The sequence below is a fragment of the Rana temporaria genome, chromosome 3, assembly GCF_905171775.1.
Source record: "Rana temporaria chromosome 3, aRanTem1.1, whole genome shotgun sequence".
Taxonomy (NCBI): domain Eukaryota; kingdom Metazoa; phylum Chordata; class Amphibia; order Anura; family Ranidae; genus Rana; species Rana temporaria.
Window position 1 is genome coordinate 371,852,573 of NC_053491.1, and position 15,473 is coordinate 371,868,045.

The window sequence follows — 15,473 nt, forward strand, 5'->3', positions numbered from 1 at the left end:
CACGCACCAGGTGTCAGGCAGTTCCATGTACAGGGTGGAGTGCCCAGAAAAAGATGATTACCAGCAGAAGGGTGGCTGAGAGTCCAAAGCCAAAATTATAAACAGAGGTTGTGCAGGTCGGTTCTGCTCCCTGGATCATTTTAATGTCTTTGTTTTCAATGTTAACCATTGAATATTAGAAGAGGTGACCAGGAGAAGGTCTACTTTACATGATAGTTACATAATTAGTCAGGTTGAAAAAAGACACAAGTCTGTCCAGTTCAACCATAAATATATATATATATATATATATATATATATATATATATATATATATATATATATATATATATATATATACCGTATATATGTATATCATACAATCCCATATACCCACAGTTGATCCAGAGGAAGGCGAAAAACCCCAGCAACGCATAATCTAATTTGCTACAGCAGGGGAAAAACATTCCTTACTGATCCCCCCGAGAGGTAATCGGATTTTCCCTGGATCAACTTTATCTATAAATATTAGTACCCAGTTATATTATGTACATTTAGGAAAGAATCCAGGCCTTTCTTAAAGTGGATATAAACCCACTCTCATCCTTTCTAAACTACTGCCATAGTGCTGATCTATAAGGATATACATGCCTCCTGCATGTAACCTTACCTGTCAAATGTCTCCCCACTGTCTGTTATGAGACCCGAAAAACTGCACAGATGATAGGAAATCTTATACTCTACATTGTGACAGCAAAAAGAAAAAAAACATTTCGGGTTTACATACACTTTAAAGCAATCTACTGAGCTGGCCAGAACCACCTCTGCAGGGAATCTATTCAACATTTTCACAGCTCTTACTGTGATAAAACCTTTCCGTATTTGGAGATGAAATCTCTTTTCTTCTAGATGTAAAGAGTGCCCCCTTGTCCTCAGTGTTAACCGTAAAGTGAATAACTCAACGACAACGTTAAAAATGTTGTGAAAAAAAAGGGCAGGTTCGAAATTTTTAATGCCCATTTTTTAGATCGTGAAAAATGCTCTGGAGCCCACACACGGTCGTTTTTTTAATGACATAAAAAAAACGTCATTTTTTAGAACCTGAAAAACGGTCGTGTGTACGCGGCATTAGAGACTGTGAACTCAGCTATTCATCTGGACCCATGTAAAGCCTCGTACATAGAAGAGTCCTTTTCTAGAATTCCCTGGGGCATTAGGATGTGCCATGGCAAAGATCAACCTGCCAGTGACATCTTTAAGATATTCTGAGCTGCCTGGAGGCCTTCTTAATGAAGGTGGAGCACTAGGACAAGAGGACCCGTGCTGAGTGTCTTCTGTAAGTGTTTCTTGCGGCCACACCCTCCTTCAATTTGCCTATCACATTAGAGAAGGTTATTCATAAACAGTCCTCCAGACCATAGGTGTAGCAATAGGAGGAAGGAGATGGACAGCCGCACTCCGAAATAACTTTTCAAAAAAGTTGTCTTTTATTTTCAAGCAGGAACATGCGCTGCAGGGGAAAGGCAGAAGAGGATCGGTGTCTACAGTAAGACAGTACAGCTGGCCCTCCTGTTCAGCAGGTGCCCGGGTCCCCCTTTTGAACAGATGAGGCCAGGCCCAGTACAGGCAGGGCTGGTGCAAGGATTTTTGACACCCTAGACGAAATCTCATTTTGCAGCACCCCCCTTGGCTCCACCTCATTTGTCCTGCCCATGTATACCCCACCTTTTTAGAGAAGGGTCATTAAACACAGCCCACCAGCGCCCATCAAATGCAGCCTCACCAGCGCCCATCAAATGCAGCCTCACCAGTGCCCATTAATGAATGTTTGCTTGCTTCCATCCATTCAGGAGGCGGGACACAGACACAGACCTCTACCGCCACTGCGCCTCTGACACCGTATGCGAACGAAACGGCGGCTGCCTGCTGATGCTGAGACTTAGTTTCTTGTTGCAGAGAGAAGAGAGTAGGAACACCAGTGGTGGTTGCCTAGTGGTAGCACCTGCCCTGAGTACAGGAGGGCTGGCTGTACTTCCTTATCAGCAGCCCTGGGTGCAGAGAACAAATGGGGGGGCAGGTAAAGAAGAGGGTGCTTAGCATATAAGGGGGTGCAAAGACAGTAGTGAGTGTAGAGAAGGAAATCGTGCAGAGACAGAAGGGAGTGCAAAATACAGAATTGAGAGAAGATGGTGCAGGGGCAAAACTGAGTGTAGAGAGGGGATAGAGTGCAAGGACAGAACTCAGTGTATGGAGGGAAGAAGGTACAGAAAGGGGTGAAGGAACAAAATTGAGTGTAGAGAGGGAAAAGAGTGCAGGGACAGAAGTGAGTATAGGGAAAAAAGGGATTTCAAAAATGGAAGTGAGTGGGGGGGGGGGGGTAAGGGGTGCATGGAAAGAAGTAAATATAGAAGGGAGTGCATACTTGCCAACTGTCCCGTTTTTAACGGGCCAGTCCCATCAAATAGGACCTAGTCCCGGCTAATTTAGCCTGCCGGGACTTGTCCCGGCTAGTGGGGAAAGCAGGTGCGGCTTCCAGTGTTGTAAGTAACAGACAGAGCTGGCCTGTCTGTCTGATTGGCTAATTCGGATGGCGGGTGGCGCGCTGGCGCATGCACGCGCCTGGAGTCTCCCCCCCTCCTCAGCCGGGTCACGTGACGAGCTCAGCCGAGACGAGACACAGCTGTCAGCCGCCCGCCAACATCTCCCCCGCACGTTATCCGGCGGTCCAGTCAGGCTACCCTTACCTACTAGGCGGCCTCAGCAGCACAGGCACTGGTGTGCACTGCCAGGTGGATCGCTTGCGTGTTTTGACTAAACTTAATTGTGTAGTCGCAAGCCCTGAGGTGAGCAGCTTCACACACGGGGGAGCACAAGTTTGGTGTCACATGGATATTTTTTGTAATTTAGTTATATTTAAATGGACTTTAAGGATATATTATGGATTCACTTGTTAAATAATTATTGTGCACTTAGCACTTTATTCACCATTTACTTGATTTAGCAACATTTGCATATCCATTTGTTATTTTGTTAACAGCACAGATTTGGTTAATGTAAGTATAGCACGGCATTATTTATATCTTATTATTAGGCACAAACTTATGGGACGTGATCAATGCCAGCAGCTGACTATTGAGTACGGTACCTAGGATATTAGCTATTTCTTTGATTGGTAACTCACAAGATTATATATATATTTATTTATTGTTTTGTTATCATACAAATACATGTAATAACTTATCCGTCGGTCCAGTCAGGCTACCCTTACCTACTAGGTGGCCTCAGCAGCACAGGCACTGGTGTGCACTGGCAGCAGGCAGCACCGACCCGGCGACCGACGACGAAGTGAGTGTGGAAATTAATAAATAGCTGTGCTGCAAAGTGTCCCTGGAATTTTTTTTCAAATGTTGGCAACTATGGGAGTGCAGAGACAGAAGAGAGGGAAGGGGTAAAGAGACAAAAGGCAGTACATGGACAGAACTGATTACAAGAAGGGAAATGAGTGCAGGGACAGAAGTGAGCATAAGGCAGTAAGTAAGCATAGAGATAGAAGGAAGTGCAGGATGGGAAGGAGGTGTAGAAACAGAAGCTGGTATAGGGAGGTTAGGGGTGCAGGAAGGGGCAAAATGTGTAAACATGAAGCCCCCTCTTTGGTTTGGTGGTTTGTTCCAATAAATAGATAAATAGCTGTGAATATAAAAGCAGACCCCCTTCTTCTTCTAATAGCACATTCCGGCATCAGATTTTACTAATGTAATCAATTGACACAAGGGGTGGAGCATCTACAGCAGAGTGTCATCATTTAGGCTGCCTAGGCAGCATGATGTCTATTTACAGCTCTGTGTGTATATTTGTGTATGAAGTCATTCATGAGTAGAAATTATCAGCCTTATTGGTTGGAAGATCACTCACTTCCAGAAAAGCTTCTTCAGATATGTGTTTGTTTTTACTGAATTCAAGTTTATTTATTTTTTTCAAGGACGACAGCGGATCATTTCTGGATTGTTCTCAAAGTGGGCTTCAGCTGTCTTTAATAGCGCCCGTTAAAGGGACACCAAGCAAAGAGTGGTAAAAACATGCCGTAACGCACATTTTTTTGCATTGTGATGCCCGGTGCAGGTCAGTCTTTAATGCTCCTCCCACTTTGTACGATGACAGAAAGTAAATTAAATGTGCATGTGTGGACGCATATTAGAGCTTGTTGACATGTATAAAATATCATAACTTTGTTCATATGGAGGTGAGTGGACCCGAAGCTCTACCCTGCTGGCAACATCCACCATATACTATAACACCACAATTGATTAGTTAAAGTGGAGGTTCACCCAAAAAGTAAATTTTTAACATTAGATTGAGGCTCGTTTTGTCAAGGGGAATCGGGTGTTTTTTTTTTAAATCAAAGCAGTACTTACCGTTTTAGAGAGAGATCTTCTCCGCCGCTTCCGGGTATGGGCTGCGGGACTGGGCGTTTCTATTTGATTGACAGGCTTCCGACGGTCGCATACATCGCGTCACGATTTTCCGAAAGTAGCCGAACGTCGGTGCGCAGGCGCCGTATAGAGCCTCACCGACGTTCGGCTTCTTTCGGCTACTCGTTACGCGATGTATGCGACCGTCGGAAGCCTGTCAATCAAATAGAAACGACCATACCCGGAAGCAGCGGAGAAGATCTATCTCTAAAACGGTAAAAAAAACCACCCGATTCCCCTTGACAAAACGAGCCTCAATTTAATGTTAACATTTTTTTTTCAGGTGAACTCCCGCTTTAAGCATTTTCTGAATGGTCTAAAAAAATTATTTGTAAACCTGATAACTGTACGCCACCAAACCCACCCCCCCAATCCTCCATGACTGCAAAAATTCCAGGAGCACAAGCCCTGATCCAGGCTTCCCTTTATTCATTCCCCCAATCCTCCATGACAGCATACTGGGTATGTGCACAAGCACTGATGCAAGCTTCTCTTTACTCACCCCCCCCCCCATTTTTCCATCATTGCATGTCCAGGTGCCCAGGCCACCATGCTAGTTGCATACTACCCGCTCAGCCTCTGACTGGTCCAGAATTGAATTAGCTCCTTTTGGTTTTTTAATGATCACGTTGAGATGCAAATGTAAGGAATTTGTTGCGTGGGGCTTAACAATGATCTCTATTACTTTTTGCTCCCCAGAGATCTGCAGCGTTCAGGTTGAGCTGGCTTTGCTTTCCGCAGACTTTGTCCACTTTTTATGAATCAGACACAGAGAAGATGCAGCACACAGGGCTCCGAATCCGCCCCATTAGTTAAAGGACTTGTCATTCCCAATCCAAGATTTCTACAGTGCAAGAAATGTCTCCCCTTTTAAGTGCAAAACCACAGAATTACCATTTCCCCAAGTGCTCCCTGTTTTAGGCTGCTTTCCTAATTAGAGGCATGATAACAGGCGCGCTGATTGGCATTATAAAAGCGCAAGTCTGGCTTCATCTGTCCCAGGTGTGCTCGCTAATTTTTTTTCTCTCTCCACCGTTTCAGAACTAGCTCTCCTTCATTGTTCCTTAAAGTTTTCATCTAAGGAATTAATCCACATAAAAAGACATTAGAAGAGTAGATGAGCTGCCAAGTCCCATCACTGCAATCTTTTATCACAAGTACAATCTATACAAGTTAGTTTTTTTTTACCCTTTTGTTTCTGAGGGTTAAAAAGAAAAGCGATGCTGGAAAGGCGCTCGTGTCAGTGGACGGTACGCGCCATTAGAAGTGGCGTCTGTACAAAAGGTTAGGAGATCTGACTGTCAATACTGCGGGTCCAGCAAGGGGGAGACTCCGGCTTTTGTGTGAAAGAGATACTTTGATATTTTGGAATGTTAGAAGGGTGAATGTGAAAAATCGGAGGTTGGGGATCTAATTACCCAACCATAATTGGGGGCTAGGGAATAAGTTGCAGTCCTCTCAACTCACCGCAGATCAATTATGTTAAGAGAACATCTGTAAGTAGGACTTAATGAGGTCCATTAGAGCAACATGTACAGTTTCCTTAACAGCACTTGTCAGCTTCTTGGATGAGCTGAAGGAAGCTGCTAACTAGGGACCTGCTGAGGTATTTAAATAGTGAACGCTGGCCCACTCAGGTCTCTGTGTGCACTACTCGTGGAAGGAGAAGGGCCGATCGCAGACCTGGCACCGCCGCCTCCCCCACACTCGCCACTTTGACTTTTTCTGCTCTGGAGTTCACTCAAATCATTTCATTTCTGCAGCACAAAGACGTGAAAGTGCGATTGCTTCAACCTTTACTTTTCTGGCACCTCTCATCAGATCCCGCACAGTGTCGTACTGCCGGGGGGACAAACTTTTGGAAATTCTAATCCTGCACCTGAGATAAGGTGAGTCGTTCTTCTAGATGTCGCCTGTCTGAACCCGAAGGTAACAAGACCTGGCTACCTTGCTCCGTTGGAAAGTCGCAGTGTCATTAAGTTTGGATTTGTATTGGATTCTGCCTTGCCGATGAATGAGCCATGTCCCAGTTTTTTTTTTACTTCTTGTGCCGAACGCAGGGAGATTTTGAGGAGGGGGGGCAATGATGTTTTCTCAGGGATGATTAAATTGCTGTTTGGCAGATTTACTTGCTGCTTCTCGTAGAATGGGAAGTCTACAACGTTAGTGGGAATAATTCCCATGATTAGGAAGCCGCTATTCTCTATCACAGCGAGGGAAGAAGTGTGGCTGGAAATTGCATGATTGGGGAGATGAACTGCTTTCAAATCATTTAATTCCTGACAAAACCTAATTACTGGCAGGTAATGCAGTGTCAGCTTTAATGCATTTCATCATTCGGTCTGGAAAGAGGAGCGTTTTGTCACCCATCTAATTATCAGCACATTTTGGGAGGGGGGATGTCACTGTGCCTGAATGGTGGCTCAGTGTTTGCACAACTGCTGGTAACCAAGGGGTTAATGATGTCAGGAAGTGACCTTTGCACCCTGAACATAGGTGGTCAATGTGCACAGGAATTAACATGTGTCCCCAGAGGCCTTGGCTTCTAGACAAAGTGTGCAAGGGGTTAACCAATCTAAGTATACACTATAGTGTGGCAGGGGTTAAATCACATCATTGTCACTTTTCTGACTTTTGCACTGAAGGGGTTAACCGGTTCCAGACTGTTTCCTTGCTGCCCAGTACGGAGGAGTTAACTGATCTGAGAATATAAGCAACCCATTAACCAACCAGAGAGCAGAGCATCCCCCCCTCACTCCCCAGCGTGGAAGGGGTTAAAAAGCCACAACAGTGGCCTGGCAAGCGGCACACGAGGGGTTATCGCTTTCTGTCAGGGCTCTTATTGCCAGAGTCCAAACAGTGCTAATTAGCAGGAATGATGTCACTGTAGGAATAATCCCATCATTTAATTAGCTGAATGATTTAAACAAAGATTTGCATAGATGCTCTAATCAGCAGCGGTGAATTACGGCACGGCGGTTAGCAGCGAGGGGTAACAGATCACACGGATTCGGGTGGGGGGGGTCTCATCTCCTTCAACATAATTAATTTAATTGTCCTCATTAGCTGTTCCATTTGTTGTGATTTTATTTCTCCTCTCCCAGTCCCCCTCCTCCCTCTTCCATTCTGCTGCAGATATCAAAGGGGGGGAGAGGTCATAACAAGGGGGATTTGGGGTGATGATTGATTATGGGGGGTTGTGGCAGTCGGTGTCCAGAGCTGTTCTGTATATTTGGAGGTGAACGTATGGAGATAGGGCAGTTTGCATACTGGGGGGGGCAATTTTGTTTCTGCAGATTGTACTGTTAATGTCCGTAGGTGGCCAGCGCAGTATATTAGGAAGGAACCAGCGATGCGCAGTGTGATTAACAAGCATTGCGCTGTATTGTAAGCATTGGTGCCCAATGACATGTCTGACTTTTATTTTTTTAAATTATGATTTATTAAAAAATTAATTAAAAATCGTTTGAGCAGCCTGTGTGCATTGTCCTAGCATGTGCGCAAAAAATCCTGCATGCTACATTTTTTGTGTAAACATGCATTAGATGGGCCAATCAAAATAAATGGTAACATGCAAAAACGCATCGTGCGTGTAATTATGAACGAGACACGTGCACACTCAGGCCCAGATTCTCAAAGGAGATACGACGGCGTATCTCCAGATACACCGTCGTATCTCTGAGTCTGAGCCGTCGTATCTATGCGCCTGATTCTTAGAATCAGTTACGCATAGATTTCTATTAGATCCGACCGGCGTAAGTCTCTTACGCCGTTGGATCTTAACTGCATATTTACGCTGGCCGCTAGGGGCGTGTACGCTGATTTATGCCTAGAAATATGTAAATCAGCTAGATACGCAAATTCACGAACGTACGCCCGGCCGTTTACGTCAGGCTTTTCCCGGCGTAAAGTTACCCCTGCTATATGAGGTGTACATGCGGCGTACCAATGCTAAGTATGGACGTCGTTCCCGCGTCGAATTGTAATACGTTACGTTGTTTGCGTAAGTCGTTCGCGAATAGGGCTGGGCGTCATTTACATTCACGTCGAAAGCATTGGCTTCTTGCGGGTTAATTTGGAGCATGTGCACTGGGATACTTTTACGGATGGCGCATGCACCTTTCGTAAAAAGCGTCATTTACGTGGGGTCACATAAAATTTAAATAACACACGCCCACATCTACCACATTTGAATTAGGCAGGCTTACGCCGGCCTATTTACGCTACGCCGCCGCAACTTTCTTTTGAGAATACGGCACTTGCCTGTAAAAGTTGCGGAGGCGTAACGTAAATAGGATAGGTTACGCCCACACAAAGATACGCGCATTTACGTGAATCCGGGCCTAAATATCCAACATACACTAAACATACATTTCATTGCGTGCAAGTCATTGTGAAAGTGTAAATTGTAACATATATTACATGCACACAGTCCAGCACATGGTCAAGAAGACCCTTACAGAATATTTCAGGCCCAAGGAAAGTCACCCCATGATTCTTGTGGTATCGATGTAATGCAGAAACCTGTGTAGGCGTGATGAAGATATCAGTGTTGGTGTAAAGGAATATTAGAGCTGGTGTGCTGGAGATATCAGTGGTGGAGTAAAGGAATATTAGAGTTGGTGTGATGGAGATTTCAGTGTTGGTGTAAAGGAATATTAGAGCTGGTGTGATGGAGATTTCAGTGTTGGTGTAAAGGAATATTAGAGTTGGTGTAATGGAGATATCAGTGTTGGTGTAAAGGAATATTCAAGCTGGTGTAATGGAGATATCAGTGTTGGTGTAAAGGAATATTAGAGTTGGTGTAATGGAGATATCAGTGTTGGTGTAAAGGAATATTCAAGCTGGTGTAATGGAGATATCAGTGTTGGTGTAAAGGAATATTAGAGTTGGTGTGATGGAGATATTGGTGTTGGTGTAAAAGAATATTAGAGCTGGTGTGATGGAGATATCAGTGGTGGAGTAAAGGAATATTAGAGTTGGTGTGATGGAGATTTCAGTATTGGTGTAAAGGAATATTAGAGCTGGTGTGCTGGAGATATCAGTGGTGGAGTAAAGGAATATTAGAGTTGGTGTGATGGAGATTTCAGTGTTGGTGTAAAGGAATATTAGAGCTGGTGTGATGGAGATATCAGTATTGGTGTAAAGGAATATTAGAGTTGGTGTGATGGAGATATTGGTATTGATGTAAAGGAATATTAGAGCTGGTATGATGGAGATATCAGTGTTGGTGTAAAGGAATATTAGAGTTGGTGTGATGGAGATATCAGTGTTGGTGTAAAGGAATATTAGAGCTGGTGTGGTGGAGATATCAGTGTTGGTGTAAAGGAATATTAGAGTTGGTGTGATGGAGATATCAGTGTTGGTGTAAAGGAATATTAGAGCTGGTGTGGTGGAGATATCAGTGTTGGTGTAAAGGAATATTACAGTTGGTGTGATGGAGATATCAGTGTTGGTTTAAAGGAATATTACAGTTGGTGTGATGGAGATATCAGTGGAGGTGTAGAGGAATATTAGAGCTGGTATGCTTGGAGATATCAGTGTTGGTGTAAAGGAATATTTGAGCTGGTGTGACAGAGATAACAGTGTTGGTGTAAAGGAATGTTAGACCTGGTGTGATGGAGATATCAGTGTTGGTGCAAATGAATATTAGAGCTGGTGTGATGGAGATGTCAGTGTTGGGGTAAAAGAATATTAGAGCTGGTGTGATGAAGATATCAGTGTTGGTGTAAAGGAATATTAGAGTTGGTGTGATGGAGATATCAGTGTTGGGGTAAAGGAATATTACAGTTGGTGTGATGGAGATATCAGTGTTGGTGTAAATGAATATTAGAGCTGGTGTGACAGAGATAACAGTGTTGGTGTAAAGGGATGTTAGACCTGGTGTGATGGAGATATCAGTGTTGGTGTAAATGAATATTAGAGCTGGTGTGATGGAGATATCAGTGTTGATGTAAAAGAATATTAGAGCTGGTGTGATGAAGATATCAGTGTTGGGGTAAAGGAATATTAGAGCTGGTGAGATGGAGATAACAGTGTTGGTGTAAATGAATGTTAGACCTGGTGTGACAGAGATAACAGTGTTGGTGTAAAGGAATGTTAGAGATGGTGTGATGAAGATATCAGTGTTGATGTAAAGGAATATTAGAGCTGGTGTGATGAAGATATCAGTGTTGGGGTAAAAGAATATTAGAGCTGGTATGATGGAGATATCAGTGTTGGGGTAAAGGAATATTAGAGTTGGTGTGATGAAGATATCAGTGTTGGGGTAAAGGAATATTAGAGCTGGTGAGATGGAGATATCAGTGTTATGTCGCGTACACACGATCGGAATTTCCGATGGAAAAAGTCAGACAGACTTTTTCCATTAGATATTCCTATCATGTGTAGCCCCATTGGAGTTTTTTCATCGGAAAGTTTAGATATAGAACATGTTCTATTTTTCTCCGATGAAATTCTGTCGGAATCCCGATGTGATTTGGCTGGGCAAAAGCCTGATCGTGTGTACGCGGCATAAGTGTAAAGAAATATTAGAGTTGGTGTAATTGTAGATATTAATGTTTATGTGATGTAGATATTAGTGTTGGTGTAATAGAGATATTGGAGCTGGTGATATCAGTGTTGGTGTAATGGAGATATTAGAGCTTGTGTGATGAAGATATCAATGTTAGTATAATAGAGATATCAGTGCATGTTTAATGGAGAGATCACTGTTGGTGGAAATAGTGCTGGTATAATAGAGATATCAGTGGTGGTGTGATGGAGATATTAGTGTTGATGTGACCGAGTTATCAGTGCTGATATCATGGAGATATTAGTGTTGGTGTAATAGAGATTTCAGATCTGGTGTATTAGTGTTGGTAAAATGAAAATATTAGTGTTGGTGTGATGGAGATATCAATGTTGGTGTAGATACATTAATGTGGGTGTAATGGACCCTATAATATCTGCTTTCAGTCCTGTACAATTCTATATCTACAGACCTGCAATATCCTCTCTTAGTGCTGTATAGTCTGGAATTGGACTCAGATGTTGGGTGTTTAATCGTGTTAGGGTTTAGCACCCCCCGTTGTGGAGTAAAATTGGGTTTTGGCACTTTGCTGTAGATTTCTACACCCAGTAGTGATACCATGTATTTGATGGGGTGTGCTAATTGGGGATGAAATTATACAGTGTAGTGATGGGGCTTAGTGACACAATCTAGTGATGGAATGTATTGATGGTGATAAAGTGATACAATGAAGTGATATGATGAAGTAATGGGGTGCGTTAATAGGTTGCAGTGAAGGCTGCTAAGATGGGGTGTAGTGATCAGGGATGAAGTGAATAAATGTAGAGATAGAGTGCAGCAATCTGGGATTGAGTAATACAGTGTACTGATGGGGATGAAGTGATCCGGGTTGAAGTAAAAGCAGTATAGACAGGTAATATATAGTAACAGCTGCAATACTGGGCTATAGTGATGAGGTGATGGGTTTTAGTCAGGGGATTTAGTAATGGGGTGCTGTGATGGGTAGATGGACAGGTGCAGTGATGGGGATAAAATGATACAATATACTGATGGGGTGTAGTGAGGGGGTGAACTGATACAATGGAATAATGCGGATGAAGTGATTTAATGTTGCGATACAATGTATTGATGGGGTACAGTGATTGCGATGAAGTGATAAGATGTAGTAATGGGGTACAGTGATTAGGGATGAAATTATATGATGCAATTATGGGGTATAGTGATGGGCATGAAGTGACACCATGTAGTGATGAAGTAAATACATGTAGTAAGTACCTATGCCACATTTTTCACTAAAGGAAAACTTTGGTTGTAAAAATAAATAAATAAATGTAGTAATAAGGATGAAGTGATAGGGTATAGTGATGGAGATGAAGTGATACTACACAGTGATGGGGTGTAGTGATGGAGATGAAGTGATACTACACAGTGATGGGGTGTAGTGATGGAAATTAAGTGATACTATGCAGTGATGGGGTATAGTGATGGAGATGAAGTGATACTACACAGTGATGGGGTGTAGTGATGGAGATGAAGTGATACTACGCAGTGATGGGGTGTAGTGATGGATATGAAGTGATACTACGCAGTGATGGAGATGAAGTGATACTACGCAGTGATGGGGTGTAGTGATGGATATGAAGTGATACTACGCAGTGATGGGGTATAATGATGGAGATGAAGTGATACTATGCAGTGATGGGGTATAATGATGGAGATGAAGTGATACTATGCAGTGATGGGTGTAGTGATGGAGATTAAGTGATACTACGCAGTGATGGTGTGTAGTGATACTACCCAGTGATGGGGTGTAGTGATGGAAATTAAGTGATACTATGCAGTGATGGGGTGTAGTGATGGAAATGAAGTGATACTATGCAGTGATGGGGTGTAGTGATGGAGATAAAGTGATACTATGCAGTGATGGGGTGTAGTGGTTCCATGCAGTGATGGGGTGTAGTGATGGAGATGAAGTGATACTACGCAGTGATGGTGTGTAGTGATGGAGATGAAGTGATACTACGCAGTTATGGGGTGAAAGGGTGGAGATGAAGTGATACTATGCAGTGATGGGTGTAGTGATGGAGATGAAGTGATACTATGCAGTGATGGGGTGTAGTGATGGAGATAAAGTGATACTATGCAGTGATGGGGTGTAGTGGTTCCATGCAGTGATGGGGTGTAGTGATGGAGATGAAGTGATACTACGCAGTTATGGGGTGAAAGGGTGGAGATGAAGTGATACTATGCAGTGATGGGTGTAGTGATGGAGATGAAGTGATACTACGCAGTTATGGGGTGAAAGGGTGGAGATGAAGTGATACTATGCAGTGATGGGTGTAGTGATGGAGATGAAGTGATACTATGCAGTGATGGGTGTAGTGGTGGAGATGAAGTGATACTACGCAGTGATGGTGTGTAGTGATGGAGATGAAGTGATACTACACAGTGATGGGGTGTAGTGATGGAAATTAAGTGATACTATGCAGTGATGGGGTATAGTGATGGAGATGAAGTGATACTATGCAGTGATGGGGTATAGTGATGGAGATGAAGTGATACTATGCAGTGATGGGTGTAGTGATGGAGATAAAGTGATACTATGCAGTGATGGGGTGTAGTGGTGGGGATTTAGTGATAAAATGTAGAGAAGAGGTGTAGTGATGGAGTTGAAATGATATCATATAGAGATGGGGTGTAGTGATGGGCATGTAGTGATACTATCTAGGGAAGGGGCGTAATGATACCATGGGGTTATGGGGTGTAGTGAAGGCTGTAGTGATGGGATGCAGTGATGTGAATGAAGAGAAGGGTATAGTGATGAGTAGAGTGACTGGTGTAATGTTGGAATGTAGTGATGTGAATGAAGTAAAGCTGTAGTGATGAGTAGACTGAGAGGTGTAGTGATGAAATAGGTGGTGGGCTTTATTGGCTGGTATAGTGAAGGGGTACAGTTACAGGTGTGGTGGTGGGGACTAGTGCAGGAATTTCTGCAGTGATGGGGTCCAGAGATGTAGTGATGGATATAGGAAGGATGTGACGGGTTGTAGTGATGTAGGGATTGGGTGCAGTGATAGGGTACAGTAACCGTGTGTATGGATGTTGAGCATTGTAAGCATGTAGGGATGGGTATAGTGACAGAGTCAATGAATGAGGAGTGCAGTGAGGAAGTAAAGGAATAAGGTGCTGTGAGGTAGTGTAGAAATGAGGTGTAGTGATAAGGTGCAGGTATAGTGTGCACTGAACAGGCATAGTAATAGGGTGCTGTGAGGTGGTGTAGGGATGGGGTTCAATAAAAGGGTGTAGTGATGGGGGTGCTGTGAGGCGGTGTAGGGATGGGGTTCAATAAAAGGGTGTAGTGTTAGGGTGCAGTGATGGGGGTGCTGTGAGGCGGTGTAGGGATGGGGTTCAATAAAAGGGTGTAGTGTTAGGGTGCAGTGATGGGGGTGCTGTGAGGCGGTGTAGGGATGGGGTTCAATAAAAGGGTGTAGGGATAGGGTGCAGTGATGGGGGTGCTGTGAGGCGGTGTAGGGATGGGGTTCAATAAAAGGCTGTAGGGATAGGGTGCAGTGATGGGGGTGCTGTGAGGCCGTGTAGGGATGGGGTTCAATAAAAGGGTGTAGGGATAGGGTGCAGTGATGGGGGTGCAGTGACAAGGTGTAGGGATGGGGTTCAATAAAAGGGTGTAGGGATAGGGTGCAGTGATGGGGGTGCTGTGAGGCGGTTTAGGGATGGGGTTCAATAAAAGGGTGTAGTGATAGGGTGCAGTAACATAGTGCAGTGATGGGGATTCAGTGACAAGGTGTAGGGAGTGGGTGCAGTAATGAGGTGCAGTGAAGGGGTGTAGAGATAAGATGCACTGATAGGGTGTAGGACTGGCACACGGAGGGGAGCTGTGGTCCATACATCATTTTCTCCTGCTTGCTGTGCTTTTAGGAAAGGAGACAGAGATTTGAATGTGTTTTCAGAGGGGCAGCTGTATATAGAGGTAGGTGGGGAGGGGGTGGGGGTGGCTGGGAGTGGAGGGAGGAGATGGGGAGGAAGTACCTACCTGCTTTCAGCTCTCTGATAATTTTGGAGCTGAGCTCAGTAATATCTGGGTGACCTTTTCTCTGCTGTGTGATGTCTGGCTGCTGCTGCTGATGAGAGTGTGTGTGTCTGCTCTGCTCCTCTGGCTGTTCTAGGTAAGTTGTGGGGAGTGACAGGCACCTGTGGCTGCTCTCTGTCCTGCTGCACCTTACCAATGCTGTTTTTCAGGGTTATTTTTTATTTTTATTTTTTTGGGGGTGAACACATTTGCTGTGATTGAGGAGGTTTGAAATGCATGAGCGCTTCTTCCATCCTCCTGTTATGTTGGCGTTAGAGTACTAATAATAACGAGCTGGTTTTCCTCAGAACCTTCCTGGTGCTGTGCTGACCCCTTCCAGTGTGGGGCTGCATAATATAAAGAGTGCACCCAGATGTCGGAGGGTTGGGGGGGCCCCTTCTGTGGGGAGGGTCGCTGTGTCCCCAAG

The 15,473-nt window shown here is 44.1% G+C and overlaps 1 protein-coding gene across 4 annotated transcripts in view; it reads left to right on the forward strand.

Annotated features, from left to right (window-relative positions):
• The first annotated feature begins 5,708 nt into the window (after positions 1–5,708).
• LMO3 (LIM domain only 3) overlaps positions 5,709–15,473 on the forward strand; it is a 71,210-nt gene continuing 61,445 nt past the window's right edge. The window contains exon 1 of one of the 4 annotated variants that reach the window (XM_040345489.1): positions 5,709–5,732. The gene's annotated coding sequence lies outside the window, so the exon portion shown is untranslated. Of the gene's footprint in view, positions 5,733–5,770; positions 6,338–14,875; positions 14,948–15,048; positions 15,144–15,473 lie in introns of those variants that run through there. The other 3 variants (XM_040345491.1, XM_040345495.1, XM_040345492.1) reach the window with 3 other exon arrangements.